This window comes from Tamandua tetradactyla, chromosome 2 (genome assembly GCF_023851605.1).
Source record: "Tamandua tetradactyla isolate mTamTet1 chromosome 2, mTamTet1.pri, whole genome shotgun sequence".
In the NCBI taxonomy this organism is placed as follows: Eukaryota; Metazoa; Chordata; class Mammalia; order Pilosa; family Myrmecophagidae; genus Tamandua; species Tamandua tetradactyla.
The window spans coordinates 182422930-182430797 of record NC_135328.1 but is presented as its reverse complement, the minus strand read 5'-3'; positions in this window follow the sequence as shown (position 1 = coordinate 182430797).

Here is a 7868-nt window from a genome sequence, read left to right as displayed (position 1 = left end):
AAGAAATGCTATTCTCCGATAAGGAGAGGGCTGCGGGACTTTATCACTCTGAACAGCTTTGATAAAGTCTTGTGAATGGAGGACTAGGTAGGCAGCTATGTCCCCAGAGCTGTGGTCCCCAGAGCTGCAGAGGCGTGCTAGAGCAGGCTTGTATTGACCCATGAGAGCTGATTGAAAAATTTTCAGGAATTTTATAAGCCAGTTAAATACAGCTATTGTTAAAATTTATATAAAACTACGGTTAAATAAAGCATATTAAAACACAGATAATAAATACTCAAAACTCATCACTTTCTAATAATTATTTTACAAAATTTTACTATTATCCATGCTTTTGAGGTTATTTACATTTATTGTATTTGTACAGTGAAAATACTATATAATGGTGGGCCACTGTGCATTTCTTCCTACCTTCCTTTCTCCCCATCTCTGCTGTTCGGTGAAGTCACATTGGTAGCTTGAAATCAGCCACAGAAATCTGTGAGATCTACACAGAAATTGGCAAACTACATATCAAGATTTTTCTCAGAACAGCTGGTTATTAAACATTTATCAGTATACCACAGTCACAGGGTGACAGAAAAGAAATAGATACATACAAGCATTGAAACATCTTAGAGTTCTAGCTAGGTACATGTGTGATGTATTCTTAGAAGAAAGAATCCTGGTATAAAATACAGAACTGACTTGGAGTAAAAGAAAACAAGTGAAAGCACTGTGCTTCTCTGCCTTTTTTTTTTTTCTTTTGTCTTGCCTCAGTGTTTTTCACATATGAGAATACTGTTTAATTTATTCCTTACTTTATGCAGTAATTTGTGAGGTACAGTCTCTCCTGTGAGATGGATATACCTCTTGTTAAGTTCTCTCCTGGAAAGTGGACTATAATTTTTAGAGATAACTGGCAAAATGAAAATGTGCTGTAAATGAAATATCTTAACTAGGCACCAAAATTTCCAAGTGAGTTGTGCAGCAATAACCACATTAGCTTCTCCAATAGAGAAGAAATCATTTATAAATCATTGTTTGTTTTTGCATTTTATTAAAACTAGCACTGTGCTTTGTTTCCCTTTGTACCTAAAACTTCGTGTCTCTTTTCTTTTATTTTTTATTTTAAAATATGTTCAGACTTAAAGAAAGTGTTACAAAAATAATAAAACTCCATACAGAAAACTCCAAAATACTCTCACTACCCTAGTACCCAAATTCACCAATTTTAAATTTTTGGCACATTTGCCATATCATTCTGTCCATCTGCTATATCCTATACATCTATCTAGACATCTATTGGTCTATTTATCAATCCCTTTTCTGGACACTTGAATGTAGATGGTATACATCAGGCTCCTTTAACACAACACTGCTGTGGACATTTCCTAAGAACTAGTATAGTCGCTTAATGTACCTTAAGGACAGTTATCAAGTTCAAGCAAATTAACATTGATAAAAAGATTGCAATCTACATTTCAATTTTTTTCACATGTTCCAAAAAGTTACCTTTGAGTCTTTTCACCTCCCTTGCTAGTACCCATCCAGGATCATGTACTACATTTAATCGTCATTGTGTCTTTAGGTGCTTTTTCTTTTTTCATTTATATTTTTAAACTAAAAAAAAAAGTATTGATATATATTATATATTCACATACTATTTTATCATCCAAAGTTATATGTTAACACATTGACATATACAGGTCAATGGTTCAGAATATGATCAAATAGCTGTGCTTTTATCATAACAATCGGCTTTTTTTCTTTTTTTGTGAAAAATAACGTGTATACAAAAAGCAATAAATTTCGAAGCACAGCACAACAATTAGTTTTAGTTCTTATTTTCATTCATCTCCAGATACTGATTTCTCTAGCAATTTCTTCTTTGACCCACTGGTTGTTTAATAGTGTGATATTTAATCTCTGTATACTTGTGAATGTTCTCATTCTTTGGTAATTATTGATTTCCAGCTTCATTTTATTGTGATCAGAGAAAGTACTTTCAATAATTTTAGTGTTTTAAAATTTATAAACACCTGTTTTTTGCCCCAGCATATGATCTATCCTGGAGAATGTTTCCTGAGCACTAGAGAAGAGTGTATATCCTGGTGTTTGGGGGTTTAACAAGTATATATGTCTGTTAGGTCTAATTCATTTATCAAGTTGTTTAAGTTCTCTATTTCCTTGTTGATCTTCTGTCTGTCTGTTCTTTCTATAGAGGAGAGTGGTCTTTTGAAGTCTTCTACTATTATTGTTGAAATGTCTATTGCTCCCTTCAGTTTTGTAAATGTTTGTCTCATGTTCTTTGGAGCTCCTTGATTGGGAGCATAAACATTTATGATTGTTATTTCTTCTTGGGGAATTATCCCTTTTATTAATGTATAGTGTCCTTCTTTGTCACTTATGGTGTCTTTACATTTAAAGTCTATTTTATCTGATCTTAGTATAGCTCCTCCTACTTTCTTTTGGTTAGAGCTTGCGTGGAACATCTTTTTCCATCCTTTCACTTTCAACGTATTTGTATCCTTGTGTCTAAGATGAGTCTCTTTTAAGCAGCATATAGCTGGATTATATTTCTTAAACCATTCTGCCAATCTGTATCTTTTTAATTGGTCAGTTTAGTCCTTTACTATAAAGGTACTTCTTGAATCTACTATCTTATCCTTTGGATTTTATTTGTCAGATCTATATATTCTTTTCCCTCTTTCTCTTTTTATCCTTTAAGTTACTCTTCCTGGTACTCTTCAATTCTGTGCCCTCTTCCAGACCTCGTGTCTTTTTTTTTTTTCAACTGGCAGAACTGCCTTTAGTATTTCTTGTAGGGCCAGTCTCTTGTTGACAGTTTTTTTCAGGATTCGTTTGTCTGTGAAACTTTTAATCTCTCCCTTAGTTTTGAAGGACACTTTGGCAGGGTACAGAATTCTTGGCTGGAAGTCTTTCTCACTCAGGATCTTAAATATAGCATATCACTGCCTTCTTGCCTCAGTTGTGCCAGTTGAATAGTCTGAACTCAGTCTGACGTGGTTTTTCTTGTATGTAGTAGATTGTTTTTCTGTTACAACTTTCAAGATTTTCTGCTTCTCTTCTACATTTGACAGAATGATTAGTATGTGTCTTGTGGTAAGCCTCTTTGAATTTATTCTGTTTGGAGTTTACTGGGCTTCTGTGATTTGTATATTTATGTCTTTTATAAGGGTGGGAAGTTGTCCCCCATTATATCCTCAACTAATCTTCCTAGCCCTTTACTCATCTCTTTTCCTTCTGGGACCCAAAGGAAAGGAAAGGATTCTTATATTTGTGTGCTTTGTTTTGTCCATCATTTCCCTTGAGATCCAATTCACATTTTTCCATCGTTTTTTGCCATTTGCTGTTTTGAATGTTCAAAATCAATTGTCCTGTCCTCTAGTTTGCTTTTTCTTTATTCTGCCTCTTCAAATCTGCTATTGTGTGTCTCTAGTATATTTTTGATTTGGTCTACCGCATCTTTAATCTGTGATAACTGCTATTTTTCTATTCATTCTTTCAAATTCCTCTTTATGCTCTTCTAGTGTTTTCTTGATCTCCTTTATGTAATTATTCATCCCACTGATTTTATTAGTAGAGTTATATGAACATCTTTGATTAGTTGTCCCAAAATCTGTGTCTCCTTTGGTGTTTTCATTTGGTCATTAGGCTAGGCTATATCTGTCTGCATCATGAAATGTTTAGTGATCTTCTGCTGTCACTGAGGCATGTAAATATCTTGATAGGGTTACTTTGGAAGTTGATTTCCTCAGTAATATAAAGCTTTGTATTTGTGGGATGATGTGGATCAGGATACGAGGCATGGGGCTGGGCACAAGAGTGTGGTGATGGGTTGGGGTAAAGGTATAGGCACAGATCGGGATGCTATGTTGGTGCCTGTGAACATGGAGTGCAGGGCTGGGGGTTGTGGAGCTGCAGTGTGGAGGCCATGGAGGTGGTGAGTAGCTCAGGCAGGTCTTGAAGCACAGGAGCAGGGTGTAGCATGGGGGCACAGAGGTAGGGTGCAACAGAAGGTGGATGGTGGGGGCTGTGTGGATGCACCAGAGCTGGTGTGCAGACAGGGTGTGGGTGGGCGCTTGGAGCATGGGGTTCATGGGAATCAGGGTATGGAGTATGGGGCACGGAGGTTGAGGCACAGGGAGAACAGGGTGCAAGTGTCCTTGTGCAGGGGTAGGGATTTGGGAAGGTTAGAATGCTGATGTGCAAGTGTGTAAGGACAGGGCACAGGTTGCAGGGCTTGGGGGATGTGGGTCAGGGGTGGGTGATGTCGGGTGGGTGGGGGCCCTGGTGCAGGTGTGCAGTTGTTGGGTGAGGGGGTTGGGGGAGGGGTGCACACAATTGCAGGGGGTACTATGGAGTATAGATGCACACAGGAACATCTGAGAGGTGTTGGAGCAGTGTGCTTGTGCTAGGGGCTGGGGCAAAGTGGTGCCCAGTGTGCAGGGCAGGTGGGATGGGGTGCAGAGGTCAAGAGGTTGATGTTCTAAAAAATGATCATGGTGTTGAATATACAACTATGTGATGACATTGTGAGCCACTGATTTTATACCATGTATGGAATGTTTAGGTGTTAAAAATGTATGTGCTTGTACATTGTTTTAGCAAAAAAAAAAAAAAAGAGGTTGGTACATGGATTTGTGGGTTCCTGACCTGAAGAATGTAGCTGTGTGTGCGCTTTGGTCTAGGGGGTGGTGCCCTGGTTTGCAGGGGTCTGGGGGTGGTGCCTGTGTGTTGCGCATGCACAGAGCTCAGTGCGCAGGGTTGCGCTGCTTGGGCTGTGTGGCCCAGATGCACAGGTTAGTGCTTGCCCAGAGTTGGGGGTGTGTGTGCAACATGACATGTTGCTTCTCTCTTACAGCTTTCCGAATTCTCTCTATCTTTGACATTCAACAGTCTGTTTATAATACGCTGTGTATGGGTCTGTTTGGGTTTATCCTGTTTAGAGTTCATTGAGAATCTTTTATGTGTATATTCACAAATTCATTAAATTTGAGAAGTTTTCAGCCGTTATTTCTTCATGGATTCCCTTTGTCTCTTTTTCTCTTTCTTCTCCCCTGGAACTCCCACAATGGGTGCATTGGGGTGCTTGATGGTGTTCCATAGGTTCCTAAGGGTCTGTCCTCCTCCTCATTCTTTCTTCCTTCTCTCCTCAGACTGGAAGATTGTAATTGTCTTCAAGTTCATCCACTGAGTCTTTCTTCTACCAGCTCTATTTTCCTGTGGAACTCCTCTAGAAAACTTCTAATTTCTGTTACTGTGGTCTTCAGCTCTGCTTGGTTCCTTTTCATAATTTCTATCTCTATATTAATGTTCTGTTTTCAGTCATCTATCATTTTCCTGATTTCCTTTAGTTCTTGGTCTATGTTTTCCTTTATCTCTTTAAGCATTTTAGGACCATTTAAGAATATTCTTTGCCTGGTATTTCCCAGGTCTGCTTTTCCTTATTGATGGGTTTTAATGTTTTAATCTTCTCCTTTACCTAAGTCATTGCTTTCTGTATCTTTGTATGTTTTGTCATCTTTTTCTGAAACCTGGAAATTTTGATGTTTTAGTATGTTGCTGAAATTTAGACTCTGAGACATCTGTTCCTTAAGCTTATATCCAGCTAGTGATATGACAGAGTTGCCTTAAAAGCCATGAGCTAACCAAAAAAAAAAAAAAAAAAAAGGAAGAAAGAAAGAACAAAGGAAAACACTTTTCCCAGTCTTTACAGAGTGAACTGTGCTTCAGGTCTCATCCATAAAATGGGTTGTATGAGTCTAACTCCATGCCAAAATGTAGGTCCTATTTGGTCCTTTCTGTGTATTCCTCTTATTTGGGGTATGTGCATGTAGCCCTAGGAATTCCCCTGTTTACACAATTACAATGTTGCTTCTTCTATAAGGAAGATTTTCCTCATGTTCCTGGGCATGGTACTGTGTGGCCTACAGTCAGCAACTGCTTGCCCCAGGCAGCATGACCTGACTGCTCTCCCACCACGTCCTATAAGAGAGTTCCATGAGCTGCCTTCTACATGCAGGGCAAGCTCTGGAACAGCAAGTCCCTCAGGCCACCACCAGACAGATTAGGCCAGACATACATACTCATGGTATGCACACAAGGGTCACTCTATGTTCCCTTTGGAACCAAGATCAGGGATTCACACTGGAAACACAGGCTGGCTCTGCACTGAGAGGTGAGGGGTTGGAGAGAAACTATCCAGGGGTCCATGAGATCCTACACCTTTTAGGAGGAATTTTTTTTTTTTTAAATTTAGCCCTTGCCCTGTTACTGCAGTCTTTTAACTAGTTTCTGGAGCCCTAAGAAAGATGTTTCTGCCAGTTCTTTCTGGCTGTTCAAAGCTTCTGTGGGGAAGTAGCCCTCTAAAACATCTAACTCCGCCTACTTGAATGGGATGGGGCTCCAAAATTTTGTGTCTTCTGGTTGTTCTTTTTATGAAAGAATCACATGCTGAATCTACATTTTATTATTTTTATATCATAAAATGAGGAGAAAGCTTCGTAGAAACTTTATCTTATCCACTCACACACCAGCTGTGCTCTGAAAAAACATAATTTTCCTTTTGAACACAGTGCTTTCTGAATTGTAATACTGCCATTCTCAACTGTCAAGATGAAGGAGGAAAATACTAATGCAGATGGTATGAGCTTGTCACGGGCCTGTTCAGCACACTTTCCTGGACTGACACTTGAATTAAGATTCAAACTGCAAGTGAGAGCAGAAAGCTATTAAAAATGTGCTGTATGTGCAATAAAGGTGCCAGGGAATTGAAAGAATCTGTGTACCTACCCGAGAAACTCCACCAGGTCAGGCTGGGGCAACAGGACTTATTTTTGCATGACATTTCAACAGGCTTCTTGGGAGAAACAGTGGTAAGACTTTCAGGAACTAATCTATTGTCAGTACCAGGCCTCATACCCTTGAACTAAAGCTATTTCTAACCTCTGAAGGTTAGGAACCCCAGCCTGAGGTAAGACAGTCAAGGGGGGAATGCTTGATTGTTGCAGCCAAGGATGATTTGGGTTATGATGCTATGTGGTACCGTTCATATTGTCCTTCAATCCAAATACCGGGGAATGTGACCTATATTTCATTGTTTTATAAGAAAATCTTCAAACTACACAAAAATAGAAGAGTTTATCACATTTCCCAGATTGTAAAATTAACAACATTTCTATTTTTCTTCATCTCTCCATTTCTTTTTCGTAGGCATTTTAAACAAATCCCACCCATCATGTCTGTTCTCTCACTATACTTTAGTATTCATCGCTAAAAGAAGGAGGAGGAGGACAAGGAGGAGGAGAAGGGATAGTTCCTTATGTCTTTACTACATATAACAAAATTAACAATTCCTGTTTGACGTCCAGGTTCTCCCAGTTGTCTCAAAAAGAACTACACTTAACACTATTGCATACCAGTGTATTTGGTGGGGCAGGGGCTATCTTGGAAAGGGTGGTGATCACTTCTCCCACTATGTTGACAGTGGCTCTTGCAGAGACAGTGCTGAAGGGGCACCAGAGAAGAGATATTTAGGCTGACTATAGGTAACTTTCCAAGTATAAGAGGCAACACAACTGGATGTTGGGATTTTCTCCCCTCAAGGAATAAACCTACGAAGCAGCCTCTTTCTACTTTCCAAAAGCTTTGTGCTACTGGTACCCACCTGCATCTCATGCCAGTATCCACTGCTTTTTGTTGGGACTTCACTGCTTTTTCTGCAGCTGTATCTTTCACGGCAGGGATTTCCCAAATTAGGGAAGAGCCTTCTCCCAAGGATTACCGCTCTTCTATCAGCCTTAGATCTACTGTGCTGTCAGTTCATCACAGATCTTTAGATTCTCCCAGAGTTATCCTTCTTC